At 42.6% G+C, this 21,703-nt stretch overlaps 1 protein-coding gene across 1 annotated transcript in view; it reads right to left on the bottom strand.

The window, feature by feature from the left end:
- The window catches only part of LOC134402126 (NACHT, LRR and PYD domains-containing protein 1b allele 2-like), a 37,807-nt gene extending 36,531 nt beyond the window's left edge, over positions 1–1,276 (bottom strand). Inside the window, exon 1 of the mRNA XM_063131464.1 lies at positions 1,256–1,276. The gene's annotated coding sequence lies outside the window, so the exon portion shown is untranslated. The remainder of the gene's footprint in view (positions 1–1,255) is intronic.
- Between the last annotated feature and the right edge of the window lie 20,427 nt (positions 1,277–21,703).

The raw sequence follows: 21,703 nt of genomic DNA, 5'->3' as shown, positions 1-21,703 counted from the left end.
GGGGGAGGTGGTGGAACTGCAATGGATAGTTGCAACCCCAACCTACTCATGCTTGTTAGAATGTCTGTAGTAAGGAGCCCCCATGCACACAACTCACTGAGTGGAGAATTCTGTGTTGTTCGGATCCCTACTTTTCCCTCAGGGTAGGAAGTAAGCTCCATATTGAATACATCAACAAGGTAGTAGGAGGCAGTAGGCAGTATCCAATGATGATGCTGTGTCTGCACTGATGATGTTGCACCAGCGGGACCCACTGCTAGCTAGCATTTCCTACAGCAATCCTGGAAATGAGCTAAAATGTTTGTTTCTGGGATAGGACAGGTCAACATAGCTCACTTCTGCTAGTTCTGCTTACTGTTCCATTCTGGAAACTAGTGTCTCTCAAAGGCATCAGGTTAGGGAAAGCTGGAGGAGACAATGCAGGGCTAAATAGACTGACATATAAGGAAGGCTTCTATGTTCCAGAGGAGCAAAGAGAGAAATGAGTAGGCAAATTAATGGGAGCCAGAGAATTGAATCAAAAGAAGAATTTAAATGGAATAGAAGAATAAAGAGAGAGTCAAGTAGGCAACAGAAAAGAAGAGCAAGATTATCCTTATTAAAAGTGCAACAAATTGTGCAGGATGAAGGATTCAACAAGGAAGAAAAGGTTCTGAGAAAAGTAAGATTGGTGAAGTGAAATGAGTAATCAGAACAATGAGATAGATATGGTGAAGGGATGTTTTCCAAATGGGGGAGAAGGCAATGATATGGTCCTTCCCCTCTGCTCACTCCTTCCAATTCTGCTTCAGAGGATTGGGACCCTCCAGAACAGTGTAGGTGGTGGCACTGGGGGCTGCCTTTCCTGAAATGCTCCCACAAGTAGAAGCAAACTCTGGATCCAGGTCAAGCTTTATTTATTTTTTTAAAGGCAGTGTTGTCTTATGAAAACTCTGGAAGAATAATGATGTAAAATATCAGCTCCTCGAGCCTTGTATTCATTGCAATCATGAGATCATTAATTCCTGAAGTTAGCATGATTAGTAATACCTCTCAAATTTGCAGCTTAAATTCAAATAAATTGAAAGGAATAGATAACAGATAACAGAACTTTCTGGGAGGGACAGCCATGATAAAAAGTGAGAAAAGCAAAATGAACTTTTCATGATCATAAAATTTATTAGAGCATTAATGTGAGATCCACTCATATTTCAAAAGATACATTCTTTAAAAACAGATCTGCCTAAAAATTGGTAGGCTTTGAAAAATTAATTACCTTTTTCTTCCAAAGTTGAAACATCAGATTCACTGAAAAATAAAACCATGAATATAAATGAAAAATAAAACAATGAATAAGTTTTTGGTTTCTACAGAACTAAAACATGGCATTTTTGGAGCATTAAATAATTGTTAAAATGAATCTGAAAAAATAAACATGAATACATCCATTCATAAACCTGAAACATTGTGTGTGTGTGTGTTGTCTGTCACATAAAGCTATTCTGTCATAGATGGATTAACAGCAGAAGCCTATGAAAGAGACATTTGTTTAGGAGAGTGGATGTGTAGATTCTTATATCTACTATTCCCCATCCTTTCACAACTCAAATTCTGTGCTAGCCTCACTAGAAGAGAGGGTCAAAGTTTAGCAGGATCAATATGAGGCTCTGTGCAACTCCTGCTGATCAGGAAATCAATGTGTAACTCCAATTTGCTAGTAAGGAATGATTACAAGAATTACACAACAGAAAATGATCCAGAATTTATATGATATCAGTAAACATTCAAATCAAGATATTCACTGAACCATGGATTGCACTGCGATGGTATTTGAATTTTTAGTTCAGCTCCTGCAATAGACCTTACAGGCTAGTTGTATAGTGCTACTAAACAATGGGCAGAAGTGGCAGTGCAGATATACAGGGCTGTCCCAAGACATTTTGCTGTCTGAGGCAAAGAGCAAGAGGGTGCCCCTGCCCCTACAGAAGCCAACCTGGCCTGGCCATTGGATATTACTTCAGCAGAGGGCAGTTTAGGGAGAGCAGGGCAAGGTACCTGAAACACACAGCTCTATCGTCCAGGAGATAGAACAGCTACGGTCCTTTCACATCACCCAGCATCTCCTGCCTGAGGCAACTGCCTCACTCTAGCTAATGGTAGGGCCGGCCCTGCACATATACTCTTAAGTTTGCCTGAGCAAGAGTGTAAGAAAAATTGTTCAAATTAAATCATTTGCCCTTTCCTTCAGTCAACAGGTCTTTAAAAAAAATAGTGGGATCACATGGGTTCCTAATTTGCTTTAAGATGCTTTGTAATACACATAGGCACTAGGAAATAAAAAAGCTTTAGAAAAATTGGTGGTTGATCATATCGAAGTCCAAGTTCTGACAATGGACCTATTGTTGATGTGTTAGATGAATGTGCTTTGCTATCTGCAAATCATGATGCAAATTTTTGGAGAGGGGATGGTAAGCCTTACACATTTTGTTTTCCTTTGCTTCTAGTTATCTGTTTGTTACTGGGTGTGTGATTACTCTCATGCAATAACAACTGAGCAAGCAATAGGGTATATCTGTACCAGTATTCATGTTACATTTCATTTTAATTGCATTACTTCTTGACTTAATATTTAAAATGTATTTTAAACCAAGATATTACAACATTGCAAAATATTGATCCATGTATACAACAGTATTTGACAAAAAATGCTATTTGTACACGAGCTTTTCTATACAAGGCTGTTTAACCCGTTGCTTCCGCCTTAGAATTGTTTGCAAAATTAAGATTGGATCTCTACTCAAAGTTTTTTTCATTTCTTGCCTTTCTGTACTTTCTGCTACATATTCTCTAGGTGGTACTATGGTATAGCGGAATAATGCAACTACACTTCTGGACAGTTATAATTTGTTTTGCCTGCCAAAAATTACCAGATTTTCCCTATCCCCAAAAAATGCAGAAGTGCTCAGAAAACACAGGAGCGAAACTTGGGGATGATGACATCATCTAAAGCACCTGTAAACAACTATGAGTGAGGAATGGCAAGTATACAATAACAACCACATTTAGAAAAGTTTCATAAATAAAGAAAAGCATACTATTTATTTTGAAAATGAATGCTGTTGATTACTGTCAGTTCTAGATTTAATCATTAAACAAACAACCTACAGTTTATAAAACAATGTTAAGGTTTGCAGTTTTCAACCAAGCACCAAAAAAAAAGCAGGGAAATTGGGAGTTAAGGCTCACAAGCCTTAACGCCACATCCCCCTAAGGAGGCAGAAAGTGCCAGTGAAATTCTCATTCTCCCAAAGCAGATAAACCATGAGGACAGGGTGGAGAATATGATATGCAGAGGTGGCTGTGGGGTTGGACTACAACTCCCATCATTGCAAGGTCAGGAATGCTGGCACTGTGATCTTTTCCATAACTGCAATGTTTCACAGCTTACATAACCAATTTAGACTGAATTTCCCATATCCAACCAACAATAAATTTGTGTACCAAAAGGTGAGGAGGCCTTTTGAAAGACCTGTTTTCAATTTTGTGAAGTCGACACATGTTTAACCTCTGCTACAACTCTAGGAGGCAAATAAATGGATTGACTCAAAAAAGAAGAGCAAAACACTACACACTATTGAAAAGGGATGGACAGAGCACAGCCAAAAAAGCAATGCTGCAGGATATCACTCCAAGCTAATCAAACAAGAAGCTGTATGTTGTTGTTGCTGTTTTTCATGAGGTAGAAGAATTTGCATTAGAAAACTAAAAGGTATCATGGGAGGTGGTATAATGCAGTCCCTCAGCTGTATGAGTATGTCCAGGAAATCTTGCAAAGGAAACCAGCCTGGATGCACTCTCAGTTTACAATAGCCAATTGCATGGACAGAATGCATAAAACTGAAATTTAATATTTTGGGCAAAACATGTTGGGAGAATTGCAAGCCAAGAGAAAAATAAGCCATGTCTGATATATTTAACGTCATTATTCATACTGAGCTTTTGAAAAAAACAGAGACCCTCTAAATGCTGGGAGGGTTGCCTCTCACTACTGGGCTTTATTTTGTTTTGTTCCAGTATTTCTCTAGCAGACAAAAGACTGCTTTCCTGTTTCTGTGTTGTGGTTAGATAGCATTTTTTTCAGTTGCAGTTAGAGTCATGTCTGTTACTCATCATAAAAGTTACAAAAGACTCTACATAAAGGCAAAAATGTACAGAAACATGGAAGAAAAGGGATGTTGAACTCAGAATTCCAAGAACAGCACAACACTTCCATCTTTTTAAATAGAATGATACTTCACTTAATATTGAGTCTCCTATACTAGATTAAAAATCGAGCATTGAACTAATTGACTATTTCTAAACAGAACAATAAATTGATATTTGCTATTATTTGGTCTGCAGTTTGAATAATTTTTAGTTACTCCAATGTTGGGATTAAGATATCATCATTTTAAAATTATATAATTTTATATATTTGTAATTGTGAAGTAGTAGTAGTACTGATCATACTAATAGTTAACATTATTATTTCTAATAATAATCACATTTATTAATATAGTTTTATCAATATGCATGTGTACATTTGTATTGCAAGCAATTTTAGTCTATCTTTCTCAATTAATCATTATTACTATCCCAATTAATAGTTAATAATACGAGTACAGTTTTTTTTACATAAAATGAAAATGTATTTAATTATAATTAACCAATTAGTTGTTAAATACAGAGGGTTAGATCCAAACCTAGTCATACTTGGGAGTATACCCACCAAAATCAATGGGACAACTTAAGTTCTATTAATTTTCTATCAATTTCAATGAATCTATTCTATGACCAAGTCTGGATCAAACCCAGATTTTTTAAAATGTGGATTACACATCAATATTTTAACTAAAGTTGTAGCCTTTGAAAGGCTGTTAATGTTGATGATAGTGAACAAATATCACATAATCATCCAACCAAGGATGCTTCATACATGGCAAAGGAGTAGACACAACCTCTTCCCCCACTGTGTGTGCATGGCAATTGGAGGTGCAAATGACATGCCTGTGCAATCATACATGCACATGAACTGGGCCTCTACACATGTGAATGCACATGTGTAGTAAACTATCAAGTTAATTCTTATGGGCAATGTGAGAGGGTGTATTCACCTGCTCTTCCACTGTACCTATAAGATCATTTCCAGTATAAAACGTGAACCAACTATATGAGGAAAGTTGAATTCAGAGTGGTAATGAATCCATCAGTGGTCTGCATTCATTTTCTCCTTAATGTTAAGACATTAACACACTCCTAACTCTAATTGGTTCATGCATTGTAATCATTTTCATGATATGTTGTATGAAATTGTGTTTCTTCATCTACATATCGCATAGAATCCAGACTTCTTTGTGTGTCTGACAAAGTAAAACTCTGCCCAATGAAAACAAATGCCCCAATATGTTTGTTGATCCTTAAGATGCCACAGATCCTTTGCTGGTTTTCAAAAGTAGACTAGAGTGGCCACCTGCTTTTCAGAGTAAGTAAGGTAGTACTGGATTATACAGGTTGAAACGCCAGATGTCAATCCTCTATGTATTATTTATTTTATTTTATTTATTTATTACATTTATATACCACCCCACAGCCGAAGCTCTCTGGGCGGTTCACAAAAAATTCTGAAAAGAATCAGGAGTGGCACGCTTCATAATGACCTAACTATGACTCGTGCAATATCTTTGTAAAGGATGGTGTCTAATGATTTAACAAAGATCATTAATATAAAAGACTCAGCAAATGTAATCTTTCTACCTGCAGGGAAGAATTGGAAGCCTAACTCATAAATACACCAGAATCATAGAATAGTAGAGTTGGAAGGGGCTTTTAAGGCCATCAAGTCCAACCCCCAGCTCAGTGAAGGAATCCACTTTAAAGCATACCTGACAGATGGTTGTCCAGCTGCCTCTTGAATGCTTCTAGTGTGGGAGAGCCCACAACCTCCCAAGGTAACTGGTTCCATTGTCATACTGCTCTAACAGTCAGGAAGTTTTTTTTCCTGATGTCCAGATGGAATCTGGCTTCCTGTAACTTGAGCACATCGAGAAGAGATCCTGGCCCTCCTGTGTGTGACAACCTTTCAAGTACTTGAAGAGTGCTATCATGTTTCCCCTCCGTCTTCTCTTCTGCAGGCTAAACATGCCCAATTCTTTCAGTCTCTCCTCATAGGGCTGAACACACACACACCAGGATTCAAATTATAGGAGGGCTTCAGAAGTCAGACCTATTCACATTGTAGGAGGTTTTTTTTTCCTGTCTAAGCATGTGTAGGATTGCCCTCTCAGTTGCTTACAATTAAAGTAACAATGAGAGTTGTAGGATGATCATACCAAGATCTGGTCTGGTCATTACCATTGTCTTTTTCAGATCTGCAATTTATCCTGTGAAAGAATTCTGTTGCTTGGGGTTGTAGGGCAGGAAGAAAGATGTATTTTAGCAAAGAGCTGAAAAGCAACCTGATTACTCCTGCTAATGATTCATTTTCTTGCAACGTGCTGGGTTTGATGCTACCAAAGGATTTCTCTGAATTGGTGACATACCAATAATTAGCTATTTATAGAGAGCACCATATCAAAGTTAAACAATTATACTTAGCTATGTAGCACATTTTAAATTCTCAAAGTGCTTCCTTTAAACCAGACTTCCCCAACCCTGTGCCCCCAGCTGTGTTGCACTACCATTCCCATCATCCCCAGCAAGCACAACCATATTAGCTAAGTACAATGGGAGGTGTAGACCAACACAGACAGAAGGCACCAGGCTGGCAAAGGCTGCCTTACAGGCTTGTAAAAACAGGACTGCTACCTCTGCTCAAATCCAGAGGTGAGTAAATAATCAATTCGATTAGTTTACTTGTGAATGTTTTCTGGCAATCAAAGAGGTAGAGGAGGAGGAGGAGATGAAGCAGCAGCAGCTGCAACCATCCTACTCAAGAGAAAGCTATAGGGGGAAAAACGGGAAATCCACACACACACATACAGTGAAGATGCAGACATGCAAGCACACACACACACCGCCCCTAGAATGGAAGGATGCAATTCGTTTCCATTCTGTAAAGAGCCCTTTCCTTTCAACCACTTCAATTTCCCCCAGAGACAGCTATCCTTTGTGGTGATGCGAGAACCCTAATTAATGAACGGTTCCCGCCACCCTACTTCCTTCAGGCTGCCAGCTCAACTCTCCTCCTGCTCCTCTGCAATGGCGCCCTTTGTTGCTGCGCCCAGGGCGCGGGCTCTCTCCATCTGCAGCTCCACGCGCTGGGCACGGAGCCCAAGGAAGCGCGCGCGCGCGCCGCACACCTTCCCTTGCCGACGAAACGGCGGGCGGGCCGGGGGCCTTTCCAAGTTTCCACCAACTGGACCGTTCTCGGCGTTGGTGCTCCCTCACAAGCCTAGCTCGGTATTCGTCGCTCGGCGCCCTCCCCGTTCCTTCCTGGGGCTGCCCTGACTCACCTGCCCTGCACCTGCTGCCCGCTGGTCATCGTGGACGCAGAAGAGAAGCACACGACACGGCATGGAAGGAGGAGGCCTTTGCAAGCGAGCGCTTAGGGGCGGGCGCGCTGCTGGAAGAGGGGGGCGGGAGGTGAGGGAGCATCTGGAGGGGAAGTGGCGGCGGCAGCAGCAACGCAAACAGGTCAAAGAAGCCAAGCGCGCGTGTAGAGGCAGAGCCGCACCAGGCGTCGCCGTGGCAACGAGAGCGCGAGAGGCACTAATTAAGCTAAAAGGCGCCAAATCATCCCGAGGGTGCTCACCGGCGCTTACAGCTGCAGGACGTGCTGAACGCGCGCCCCGCCCCGCCCCCCAGCACAGCGTACCCCTGGGGAACACGATGCTGGACTGGATGGACTTTTGGTCTGATGGAGCAGGGCTCAACAATAAAGACAAAAGTACCCCTAAGCATGTGTAGAGTGGATTTTGTTTTCAACACACATACAAAGCCAACTCAATCCACGCAGCTGTGGGTTGTAATTTCCTGCCTCTTTTCTTTCTTTCTTTCTTTTTCTTTTGTGTTTTTAACAACAACATGACAGGCAACAACAACAAAAGTGAAAATCAAGCAGTCCTCCTCTTCCTGTCACAGTGATAAACAATGTTGGATTGGTTGCATTTTAAAAAAACAATTGGAGTCATAGAATCAGAATAGTAGAGTTGGAAGGGGCCTATAAGGCCATCGAGTCACAGGAGATCCACCCAGAAGGTGGCAACTTGTCATGTAGGATCACCCCATGCCTCTCCCCCCCACACACACACACACACATCATATTTTACAGACTAAGCCCTGGGACCTAACACTTTTTGCTTTCCCATGGTGTTACAGAACCTGGGGGTTTGTCACCAAGCTGGTTAAGTTAACAAAACACACACACAGCCCATGTACATTGAAAGCCACAGTTGATTACCAAATCTTTGTTTACTTGTTATTCCACCTTTCTTTCCCAACAGAAATATTCAAGAGGTTAGCAAAAGACGAACTCAAATAGGCTAAAACAGGCAAAGTGGTTGGGTGGTGCTGGAGTCCAAGCCCCCCCTCCTTCCCTCCCTCTCCTAAACTGCAGATCAGCTGGCCCTGATGGAATCCCAGCAGGAAGGATCCAGGTCACAGAGATAGCCAGAGAGCAAAAAGTGCATGATCATAGAATCATAGAATAGCAGAGTTGGAAGGGGCCTACAAGGCCATCTAGTCCAACCCCCTGCTCAATGCAGGAATCCACCCTAAAGCATCCCTGACAGATGGTTGTCCAGCTGCCTCTTGAAGGCCTCTAGTGTGGGAGAGCCCACAACCTCCCTAGGTAACTGATTCCACCGTCGCACTGCTCTAACAGTGGCTGTTAGTGTGAACCGATTAATAGAATTAACAGATCTCTTCACCAGGCAATATGTTACAAAAAGCAGGGGCAGGGGATGGAGGAAAAAACCTGCTGACTTGATGGTGAAGTCATGTCGTTTGCCTGAGCAATGTCCTATGATGGATTCGGAGAGGAAGGGTCTTGAAATTCCAACCTAGTCCAGTTGTCTATATTTTTCTGATTAATACACACTGACATACACTCGCACGTGGTGCTTTTATATGTGGTATAAATTGTATTTTTACTTTCATTAGGTATTGAGCTTCTACTTATGGCTGTTTTAGTGTTGATGTCCCATGAACATACCAGTTATAGACTAAGATCTATAATTACGGGATTCCTTTGTTTCTTTAGTTACTGTGATTTCTTATTATGAAAACTCATCTTTTTGTGCCTTTATTTTGTTCACTTTATTTTGAAATAAAATAACATTTCATGTGTGGTGTTACAAGGTAGCTTCTGTGAGTAGTACTGACTCCATTTTGAAACAACTCAAAACCCCATCTACAGACTGAGAGCATTCACAAAGGTCCAGGTCAAGTAACCATTTCCTGAAAGACTTCTTCAAATGCATTCCCCAGAGACAAAGATAGGGGTAAAACTAAGCAGAATATGAATGCTGGATGGCAAGAGTCATACCTGGTCATATACATGCTAATGCAGCCCTGTTGCTGAACTCCAGGCTACATCAAGTACAGCTATCATCCCAAATCACCCTCTTTTGTTCCCATAGCAAGTAGATCTTTAGATAAGATCATACAAAAACCCTCAAGTTTGGGGGAAGAAGGGGGCTAACTCTCGCTCTCTCTTGAACCAGAAACATAGAGCATACTACACATTCCAGCTTGTGAGAGCAAGCTGCCATGGGTGAGTGCTTTGCCTCTCTGTATTCTTTTCCTCTTCACCTAAGACCAGGAGTTGCAATGCTCCCCAGTTCCGGTCTACAGGAAAGGGCTGTAGCCCAGGGAAAGGTATATTGCCTTTAAAGATTCCCTCTACTCTTTCCCCTGCTGTCTCTGTGTGTACGCTCTTAAGTTTCAAAAAATCTATTTTTCAGTTTTGAAACTGCTTCTAAGCCTCTAGTTGTTCCACTAATTCCCCCCAAACTAGCTTGTGCCTTTGTATTTGTTTCAACCTCAATAAATGTGCCATTGTGGCATTATCCCCTTCAGTGCTGTAAGTTTCTTGAGAAAGAATCACCTTACTTAGCCACAGACGCTCTATTGCCAATGTCAAAAGATTCCTTATAAGTGGGTGTAAGTCTCATTGGAACGTGTGCAAGTTTGTACACGGGTCTAATGAGAGCACATCATGTAACAGTGGGGAGGGGTCTGCTTGACAAATTAAGTTCTAACAGGCCATGTGATGGTTACAGGTTGGACCTGGAGCTGCCTCTAGGACTGCTGGGAGCAAGAAGAGGAGAAATGTATGATTCCCCCTATTTTTGAAGCTGGAATTTTAGATTTTTAAAAATATATATTAAGGCCCTTCTCTCAGTACTGCTGCCATCACAGGTGAATTTGATGGCCATGCTAGAGAAGGCCTTCTTGCTCACTGTTCCCAGGCTGAGGGAGGCTAGGTTGGCAGAAGTTTTTAACCAAGCAGGCCTTTGGCAATAAAAACTGGTCTGTTGGGTGCCATTTTTATTCTGTTATTGCTGTGTTTTTAATGTATCTGTTTTATTATTGTTTTATCCAAGTTTTTATTTTAAACTTTTCATCCATAGGATTGTTAGCCATCTTGACTGTCATTTCCTTGGTGGAAACATGGGGTACAAATCCAAAAGAGTGTTGGACTAGGACTGGGGAGAACCAGGTCCAAATCCTCTACTTGGCCATGCAGCTCACTAGATGCCTTTGGTCCAGTCCCTGACTCTTAGCCTAACCTCCCTCACAGGGTTGTTGTGAGGGAGAACAGAAGGGTCAAGTATGGCTCCTTGGAGGAAAAGAAGGGATATAAATGTAACAAATGAAAAGATTCTGGAACAAAGAATAGTTAAATATTAAACTAATATTGAATTTCAAACATGGTCTTAAGAAGGCCCTAAATACATGAAAATAAGACAGACTCTAAAGATGAAGAAACCCATTTTGAAAGAATTGCATCTCCATGGGCTGATTCATACATTCACTAGGCCAATGCTTTAATTCATGTGGTGAAAGAGCAGCAAACACTCCTCTTCATCACTATCCACATGTGAGACACAGACTTCACAAGGAGGCCCTTATATACAATGGCCCGATTCACATGATTCTTTCCCCTCAAATACAGAAAGCGAAGGCTGCATGAATGAGCCCATTGTACAGAAGGGCATGTGGTGTGTATTTCACAGGTGGGGAGGGGGTTGCCCTGCTGCTCTACCGCACACTGAGAGTGCATTTATTTATTTATTGCATTTTTATACCGCCCAATAGCTGAAGCTCCCTGGGCGGTTCACAAAACACAAAACTAGGCACATGCTGTCACACACCCCTCTGTCTATTTTTAAATAGCATCTTCTGCCCAGGAAGAAGGAGGGCTCAAAATCATACTGCAGGTAGGGGGAAACCCCTTTCCTGATGAATATTGGGGGATAAGGCAACAGCTATATTGATGAACCCCATGCATAAGACAAGGCAAGCTGTGGTAGTAAGCATTTTCTCTAAAGGGAAAGTAGGGGAGATGAGGGAGGAGAAACACATGGTTGTACCCAATGGCGGCTTTGCCTTCGTTAGTGGGACGTGCATCCACTCACTTAAGTTGGCACACCTGATTTTTGTAGATCCCCCTGTACCTACTACAGCCATCCACACCATATCCCATTCTGTTCCAGAGCATTCCCCAACCCTCAGAAGCAGCTTTTTGGGTGGATGAGGGGAAATTAAGTGAGGAGGAGGGTTTGAGGAAAATTGGATGTCTTGACTTGCATGGGTTGAAGCACTTTTTGCTGAGTGCTTCCACCCACTTTTCACAAGAAACATTTACTACTCCCTGATCACTACCTTTGTCTACGCAGGTACAATAGCTAATAACTGTAATAAATAGGACTCTATATTCTCATACTCATATGGCATAGGAAAATACCCTTCCTTTTCCCAATGAGATGTATTTGGTTTTTACACATGAACTACAGCATGTTAATATTTGAATAAGGAACAGAGATACTAAGATCCTGTTTCCTTTGCCTTCTTTTTTTAACCCACAATAAATCTATTGGTATAAAAGCTCACATATGAAACAGCTGAGAGATAGAATGAATACACACCTACTGAGATATGGTTAGTTTGCTTACTGCCTCCTTGTTTTATGCTTGCGATTTATTATTATACTATGGCACTAAACAAAAAAAGTTCATTGGGCGCATGTACCACCTTCTCCCATAGGTTGTGTTCCAGGAAAATCGACTCTTCTGTTTGCAATTAAAGTAGCTATACACAGCACTGATTGGTTGGCTTTTGTGTCACTCATAAAGCCTTTCTGAAAGCAGTTCTTCATCTGAATATAAAAAGGTTGGTTTTTTAAAAAAATTGCTGAGCAAATATTTCCTCAAGGGAGCATGGGGGAGGAATAAAGAGGAAGGGGTAGCCTTCCTACAATTTCGAAGCTGAATAGGTGTTCTTCGAGCAGTGGAGACTGATGGTTTCAATCAGAACCACTCCAGGTTTCAGTTAGAACCAGTCAGAACCTCCTCACCTTGGATAGCTCCAGTTTTGACTGGATCTGACTGACATCCAGAATGGAACCACCACCGTACTGACATCAGAGCCACCAGCCTCTACTTCCTTTGAGAAGTGAAAGCAATTTTGGGGACAGGGGGTTGGAGTTTACCTCACAGCATAAGAAGCTGCACCTGCTCCTATTAACAAGTACCGTATTTCTTCGTTGTAAGACGCCATCAATTGTAAGACGCATACTAATTTCAGTACCACCAACAGAAAAAAAGCTTTGATTCTAAGAATAATAATCGCACCCGTGATTCTAAGACGCACCCCGTTTTTAGAGATGTTTATATGGGGGAAAAATGTGTCTTAGAATCGAAGAAATATGGTATATCTGTATTCCCTGCATTGAGCAGGGAGTTGAACTAGATAGCCTACAAGGCTTCTTCCAACTCTATGATTCTATACACAGCCTATTTTTCATAGATGTGCAACCACAAGGGAGCATTGGGTGCATTCAAGGAAGCAGTTTCAGTTCACACAAGATAACTGTGTAAGGGCCAACTATGTGAACTGCTGTCTAGAACAGCCTTCCCCAACCTGGTGCCTTCTAGATGTGTTGCACTACAACTCCCATAGCTGACTGGAGGGTTATGGGAGTTGTAGTCCAACATATCTGAATGATGTTGGGTTGTATTTTATTGTTGTAAGCCGCCTTGTGCGCCCTTGTGGGGGGCTCTGCCCTGAAAGGTAGCCAAGAAATGTTTTAAATAAATACTCGAGGATACTAGATTTATTTATTTATTTTGCAATATGCAGAAGTTCTGTGGCAGGTGTGTAGGAGATGTTCTTCAGCAAGCAAGTCACTATGGGAAGTGTTCCCTGAAGGCAAAACGTTTGAATGCCATTGCTCAGAGTCTAAAGAAATTATTGTCTTTACAAGCTTCCAGAATTAACTCCTTTACCCATGTTGCATCTCTCTTTGTTCATACCTATATGAACATGTTGTAATTGCAGTTATGGTCTTAAATGCCATTGTAACCATTCAATGAGCTGTCCTATTTCAAAACATTGTTGCATAAAAGCAATTGGCCCTCTTCCCAGAAATTATCCTCCTTTTTAAATAGAAGACACAACACAGACACAGTTGCATGAGCTTGGCAAACTTCCAGAGGAAGACTAAGTTACATGAAGGCATACGGATGAGATCCACACAACTGTGCAATGAGTTCCACATGCCTAAGCATTGGTGTATGCTTCTTAAACAGCAGCCTCTTCTGCCATACTAAAAGGCAACCTGATCTTGAATCCAAGGCTAATTTTAAAAAGCAGTTTTTGTGATATTCCATGGAGATAAGCTACAAAAGTGGTGGCACGGTGGAGGAAGTAAGAAACAAAAATCCACTGGGTGCTACCTAGGGAGGTTGTGGGCTCTCCCACACTAGTAGGCCCCTTCCAACTCTGCTATTCTATGATTCTATGATATACTTAAAGTAGCTCTTTCGATAAAGTTCACAGCAGGAATATCTGATGTCTGTATTCACAAGGGCCACTCTACTCACTAAACAGTGGTTGGGGCAGGCAGAAGTGTATTTTTGTGCACCAACTGGCTCCCACACTGAATGCTCAAAACTCTGTACATTCTAGCACCAAGAGCTTCAGTGTTACAGGATACATCTAGTCTGGCATAACTAGTTTGTAGTGGTGTCTAAATTGTTTGTTTGTGGGAAGCATTTTTATTCTGCTCGTCAGCTGAAACAACTGCCAGGGTAGCTTATATCAGTAAAAATAAGACAGTCCTGCATGCAGGCCTACGAGCCAAATAGTCATGACACAAAAGAAACAGGGATGGGGAGGGAAGAGGACTAAAGCAAGTGGTCTTTCAGCAAGGCTGGTAGATGTGTCCTGCTTTCCACCTCATCCCCCTATACTTCAACCTCCTGGAATGGCTGCTGCTGCTAACAGCCGAGGGAGAAGGTCAATGGCCGTGGCCTTTGAGTGAGGCTGGCGAAATGGCCCTGTTTCCCATCTTACCTCTCTGTGGAATGAAACTCTCTCTGCAGACATGTCCACTTGCTACCACCATTGGTATCCTTTATATGCTGTGCAAAGTCATGCTTTAATGGTATTTGAGATCCTTTTGTACAGCTTTTCACAATTCTCTTTGAATTTAGCTGTTGGTTCTGATGTTTTATCCTCTGTTCTTTATTCTATCCCAGTGCTTTATATTTCTTTTAAAATACATACTTTTACACACTACATTCAGCTGTCATACAAAATCCAAAGGAGATGCAACATTAAAGTGTGGAATATCATTGGCCCTTTCTACACCTAAGGGTTATCCCAGGAAAATGGTGGGATTGTCCCTGCCTGCTTCTGGGATCCCCAGTGTGGCATTTGGATGCACAGGAATGATCCTGGGATGATCCTGGGATATAGGGCTGGTGTAGACATGCAATCTGAAAATGTTTTGCTGTTCCCCAAAAGTTACATTATGGGCAAACATTTTACCTATGATATGATTTTTAAAAAATCTGGCAGAGCTTCCATGGGCTGGAGTTCAATTTGACCCATGACCCACCAGTTGGCTCTCTCTGTAACTGAAAGCAGGCATTACTTCTATGTTTCTGTTTCTCAACTACTGCATCTTCTCTTCTGGTTTTAATATTTGCTTTCCCAGGGTTCCTATAAATACATTATTTTGAATTGCAGGAAGCTGTAACAAAAGCAGTAGCTGCCCTGGTCTCTAAACATGGGGATTCCATGTTATTCTTTCTGCCTTTTGTTTAAATTAAACAGCGTTGGACAGGTCGCACGCTTAAGAGGGTTTTCCCCTTAGCAACATAACACAGGCATTGTGAAATTGAAAATATAACAGGTGATTCATGTCTTTCATTAAACTTTCCCTCTTTGAACTTTCTCTGCTTTTCTGAATGTTTGCCCATGCATTGCTGTCAATCCCATTTTCATTTATTTAGGATACTCCTTTTTGTTTACTAGTGGGGTTGGTTTTTTTCATTGAAGACATTTTAGATGGTGGGCTTTTAAAAATTTCTCTTCCCCATATCCTTGGTATTAACAGTTTTGCTTGCTCTTAAACATGGTTACTTGGAAGAAAGTCCAGTTGATTCACATTTTCTTTTTTGCTATGCCTTGGTAATGTCAGGCCACAGCTGGACCTAAGGTTTATCCTGGGATCATCCAGGGTTCGCCCCTGCCTGAGCACTGGATCCCCTGTGTGTCACCTAGATGAACAGGTTTGACCCCTGGACAATCCAGGGATAAACCTTAGGTCTAGCTATGGCCTCAGAATGGCCCATAGGATCAGTCTGTAAATCAAGCTGAACCCAAAAGCTGAGGCTTATCGAGCTCATGACTATAGCCCCATGCTGTTGTCACTTAGCACTGAAGTAGGAATTCACTCAACAGATTACTTGAAATAATTATGAAAACTGCAACCCTACACAGACTTACTTGGGATTAAGTCCCATTGAAATCAGGCTGATTTACCTCTGAGTAAACACTGGATTGGGCTGAATATTTCCTCTCTTGTGACACTTTAGTTCAAGCACCAATGTGGTACATTTAATTTATATAGCACACAGGAGCACAACTATTTTGGCCCTAAGGGCCACAATGAGGTGTGTGCTGGGATGCCAAGAGCCACACATGTGCCACACATACACTCATGTACACACACGTACAAACATGAACACACAAAAGGCTGGATCCAATGTGAGTCCTACTAAAAGTAGAACAAGGGTGCTGAACCTCAGGCCTGAAAGCCAACTCTAGACCAACTGGGGTCCCAATCCTGTTCTCTGGAGTTCCCTAGATGACCATGTCCACCCCTTTTCACCAGCCCACCAATAGTTTGGTGGTTTCCTGGCTTTTCCCCCATTCTAAAAGTTGAAACACATCTCCTAAAGCATAGTTACTAAGCTTTAGACTAACTTATACTGGTATTGGGGGTATTTTTTTGATTTTGCCCCACTCTTCTTTGCCTTTGGTCCCACCCCCTTTTGCCTTCAGTCCCACCCAGCACTGGAATGGGCCCTCCCCTCCCCCTCCTGAGGGCTGTCTTCGCAGCACCAGGTTGTCACTGCCTCCTTCTCAAACCCCGCACTTTCCCTCTCATGGGGTGGCGTCAGATAACCCCACTGCTGCGGAGGGAGCACAAGGTTTCTGGTTGGCAGCTGCCTCTGCCCTCTTCCCACATTTTCCCCAACTAGCCAAAGCTGTCAGGGAGGGAAGGGAGTTGAGAGCTGCCACAGAGCAGTGCCCCCCACTCTTAATCAGCACCTGCCCAACCCCAGAGAGAGGAAGAAGGGGCAATTTATGAAGGCGCTGATCACCAGGATGGATCACCAGGCCACTGCCATTGCCACCAGCTCCTCCACCCTCCGGAAAAGAGAAAGAAGGCGGAGAAGGAGGCAGGCTCTTTACTCCACCAGCACCCATTCAAAGGTTCTCACAGCAGCCTCTCTTTCTGCCACCTTCTTCCTGTTTGAAGGCAACCAATTGCCAGTCACCTTCCACCAGTCACCGCCCCCAGGTTGACCCTGGAATGGCCCCGGAGCGATGTCAGAAGCGCCAAATTGATGTTGCTCCATTTGAAAAAGTCGGGGTAAATCCCTGACTTTTTCAAATCAGAGCATCACGAAGAAGCCCCAGTGGCTGCGAAGCTGCGCTTGTGTCATCTAACAAACGCAGCGCAGATCCACACCCACCACAGAGTTTTCCATGTGTATAGACAGTCCCCTGGAGAGTTTCTCCAATATTGAATTCAGTACTCAGCTGAAAGAGGATCGACGCCACTGGAGTTGACCCACTGAAATGAATGGGACTAAAGCTAGACTATGATTGGATACAACCCAATCTTAGTTGTATTCAATCAGAGAGCTCTAGCTATTGGGCGGTATAGAAATGCAATAAATAAATAAACCCATACACACTCAACATATACATACTCATTCGCATACTCAATCACAGATATACAGGGAGTCAGGGTCACTGGGGGAGTTGTGTTAGGCTACAGCCTCCTCCCTGCCTCAGAGACCTCTACCCAATTGCTGCTTTGCCCCTGGTAATAGCGATGGTAACAACCATAAGCTGCCTTGATGGTGCTGGTTTGACCCCACTTTCAGTGCTTTTGCTGCTGCAGGATGGCATCTGGTAATCCCAAAGCAGGAGGCAGTGTGGGCTTTCTGACCCACCCTCTCCCCCTTGCCCAGCTTCCAGCAACAAATGGGAGGTCGCCTTCCGCCTGGGAACACCCCCGGTGCAGCACCACAGCAAGAACAGATGGTGGAAAAGCAGTATTGACCTAACTCTAGCAGGAAAAGTCAAGGTAAGTCCCCAACTTTTCTAATGCACAGCTTCACGAGAAAGCCCTGCAGTGGCAAGGTGACTGCTGTGTCGTATAACCAACACAGCGTTACCACACAGCCACCATGGACTTTTAACCCATATAGACAGCTCCCAGATCTGCCTCAGAGATGCCAGCTTGATTGTTGCTTTACCACCACTGTTGCCTCATTAAACCATCCAGACATTGTTTTATTAAGGAATACTTTATATCACAGACACACGGTTTTCTGGGGGATCCACTCTTTACATGTTACCACCACTGTTAGCTGCAGCTTTCTCTCTGCCCCAGATAACTTGATCACTGCTCCTGTGAGCCATTTAGGTTCTTACCTTGCTCTTATTTACAACAAAATGGGAATTAAATTTTTCAAAATGTCATTGCATGTATTGATTTATGTCAAGCTAGCAAATCTAGTGTTTAGAACATGTTTGTAAAACATAGAGACAAAAGGGGGGATAGAAGTGAACTGCTAAGCATTTTTTAAACTATCAAATTACTTAACAAGGTAAGCTTGATCTCTAACACAAAAACGTAGAAATGGCTTCTTGGCCTTCCTTCTACCACAGCTTTGAACTCTCTTCAAATTAGCATTTATCATAATTACTTTGGGGGACTTGCAGATAAACCACCATTCATCACGTCGCTTTTATTCCATTCTAGGGAAGTTTTTAGACATTCTTGTCATTTAAATTACTTCAGTTCTTAAGGCAGTGACACAGTGTACTTATTTATAGAAGCTGTGATTCATCCTCAGCACCTACCTCAAACAACATACGGCTTAGTTTTACAACACTAATTTTCTAACCACAATCATTTTCTCACTAGTGTTGTCAGTCAGTTGTTGGCAGCCATCCATCTTTGAAAGACAATGGCCTGGAACCTAAGATAAGTGAACAGACGTAAGTTTGCAGAAGGAAAGTGTCCTGAGTTCGTTTCTCCCCTCTACAGCTGCCTCCTGTGTCTCCTAAAGAGCTTCTCCAGATGGTCAGGGAGTCTTCATGAAACCATATGGTAGGGTGCAATGGAAAGGAGCTATTGCCCCAAATTGCCCTGTTCTTTTTTGGATAGCTGTGTTGAAACTAGAATGGGTGGACAGGTCCTGCCATATCCCATACTGCAGCACTGCAGACCAATCTGTTTGATCACTGGGGCATGGCAGCTCAATGCTCCTGGGATCATGTTCACAGTGAATTCATTATTATAACATCTCAAGCAAGTTTGTATGCCAACCCATGCACTCACTAGAGGCAAAAAGCAGGCCTAGATTGGCCCAACCAGTTGAGCTGGGTGAAATCAGCTATTCCAAATTGCGTACTGATGCGGGAGCTGGCCACATGCTTATGGGCCCAGAAAAAGATAATAGAATCATAGAATAGTAAAATTGGAAGGAGCCTATAAGGCCATCGAGTCCAACCCCCTGCTCAATGCAGGAATCCACACTAAAGCATACTTGACAGATGGTTGTCCAGCTGCTACCCTAAGTAACTGGTTCCATTGTCGTACTGCTCTAACAATCAGGAAGTTTTTCCTGATGTCCAGTCGGAATCTGGCTTCCTGTAACTTGAGCCCATTATTCCGTGTCCTGCACTCTGGGATGATCGAGAAGAGATCCTGGCCCTCCTCTGTGTGACAACCTTTTAAGTATTTGAAGAGTGCTATCATGTCTCCCCTCAATCTTATCTTCTCCGGGCTAAACATGCCCAGTTGTTTCAGTCGCTCTTCATAGGGCTTTGTTTCCAGACCCCTGATCATCCTGGTTGCCCTCCTCTGAACATGCTCCAGCTTATCTGCGTCCTTCTTGAATTGTGGAGCCCGGAACTGGATGCAATACTCTAGATGAGGCCTATCCAGGGCCAAATATAGAGGAACCAGTACTTCACACGATTTGGAAGCTATGCTGCATCACTGTGATGGATCAGGGTAGGGGAAGATGGTCCCTTACTGGCAGATTCCCTTTCTGGTGGACCTTCTGTAAAGGTCCACCACCACCACCACCCTCTGCAAAGAATGACTGAGCCTGCCACTACCACAGGCTGATTATCACCTGAACACTCCAAGCTGTCTAGCTGCTTGGAGAGACTTTTAGCCCCCATTGCCAAGGACCTCTCTCTTCAACACATATCTAGAAAAATAAAATAAAAAGGAAGGCACTTTGGATTTATGTTTCCAAAGCCCACTAAACCTGAGAAAACCTTGTAAACTATCCTTGGAACACAAGGGAGTAGCTTAACAACTGTGCAGTCTTAGCATACAGGGAAGATTTTAGTGAGAAATTTTTCAAATAATCCAGCCAAATGTCAAGATATAAAAAGTTTATTTGGGACCATGGATAGGCAACCTGGGTCTCAACCTAATTTCAAAAGGCTCTCTGCAAGCAATCAGTTCAGACCTCTTGCAAGAGCAATCTGTCTTTTCATCAGCAGCTGATTAGCTGGGGGGGGAGGGGGAGGGGGAGAGAGAGAAGTGTGTCAGAAAAAGGAGAGGAGGAAAGAAAGGGTGGCAGAAAAAGAAGGAAGAAGAGAGAGAGAGAAGGCATGCCAGAAAATGTCTCCCTATCCACAATCTTCACATCATAATTTTGTATGCTTCTATCATGTCTCCCCCGACTCACCCTTTTTGCAAGCCAGAATTCTAGAGGGTTTGGGGTATAGGATTCAACACCTTGGATAGATCCTTTAGAATTGGAATTGTTGTAGATCACAAGCTGAATATGAGCCAACAGTGTGATGTGGCTGCAAAAAAAGCAAATGCTATTTTGGGCTGCATTTTGGAAGTATAGCTTCCAAATCATGCGATGTACTGGTTGCCCTCTATTCAGCACCAGTTAGGCCTCATCTTGAGTATTTCATCCAGTTCTGGGCACTACACTTCAAGAAGGATGCAGACAAGCTAAAGCGTGTTCAGAGAAGGGCAACGAGGATGATCAGGGGTCTAGAAACAAAGCACTATGAGGAGAGACTGAAAGAACTGGGCATGTTTAGTCTGCAGAAGAGAAGATTGAGGGGAGACATGATGGCACTCTTCAAATACTTGAAAGGTTGTCACACAGAGGAGGTCCAAGATCTCTTCTCGATCATCACAGAGTGCAGGACACAGAATAATGTGCTCAAGTTACAGGAACCCAGATTCTGTCTGGACATCAGAAAAAACTTCCTATTAGAACAGTACGACAATGGAACCAATTACCTAGGGAGTTTGTGGACTCTCCCACACTAGAGGCCTTCAAGAGGCAGCTAGACAGCCATCTGTCAGGGATGCTTTAAGGTAGATTCCTGCAATGAGCAGGGGGTTTATTTATTTATTTATTACATTTCTATACCGCCCAATAGCCAGGGCTCTCTGGGCGGTTCACAAAAATTAAAACCATTAAAAGTATAAAACAACAGTATAAACCATAATATAAAATACAATATAATTGGACTCGATGGCCTTATAGGCCCCTTCCAACTCTTCTATTCTATGATTCTATGACTGGTTATGACTAAAATCCAGAATGAAATAACAGCCCCACCAAAATCAGAGCCACCAGCCTCCACTGACAAAATTAAACGGCACCTGTGGGACATTTAAGGAAGAAAGCTAGGGATATGGTGCCTAAGGATCAATGGTGCAACTAGGGCTGGACCATGGGCCAAAAGGCCAGGGCCCTGGAGCTCAAGGGCCCCCCAAATGATCAGCCACGGACCAGCAGGTGCAGAAGCCAACTCTATTTCACTCCTGTAGCCAAGAGTGTGGTATGATTTAAGTGTGTTTAAAATGCAAAACTGTACAGATGATGATATTTAAAATCTGGGTTGGCAAACAGTTTTGTTGATGATGTTGTTCTAACAT

Source organism: Elgaria multicarinata, chromosome 8 (assembly GCF_023053635.1).
Source record: "Elgaria multicarinata webbii isolate HBS135686 ecotype San Diego chromosome 8, rElgMul1.1.pri, whole genome shotgun sequence".
NCBI lineage: Eukaryota > Metazoa > Chordata > Lepidosauria > Squamata > Anguidae > Elgaria > Elgaria multicarinata.
This window is presented reverse-complemented; position numbering and strand designations above follow the sequence as displayed.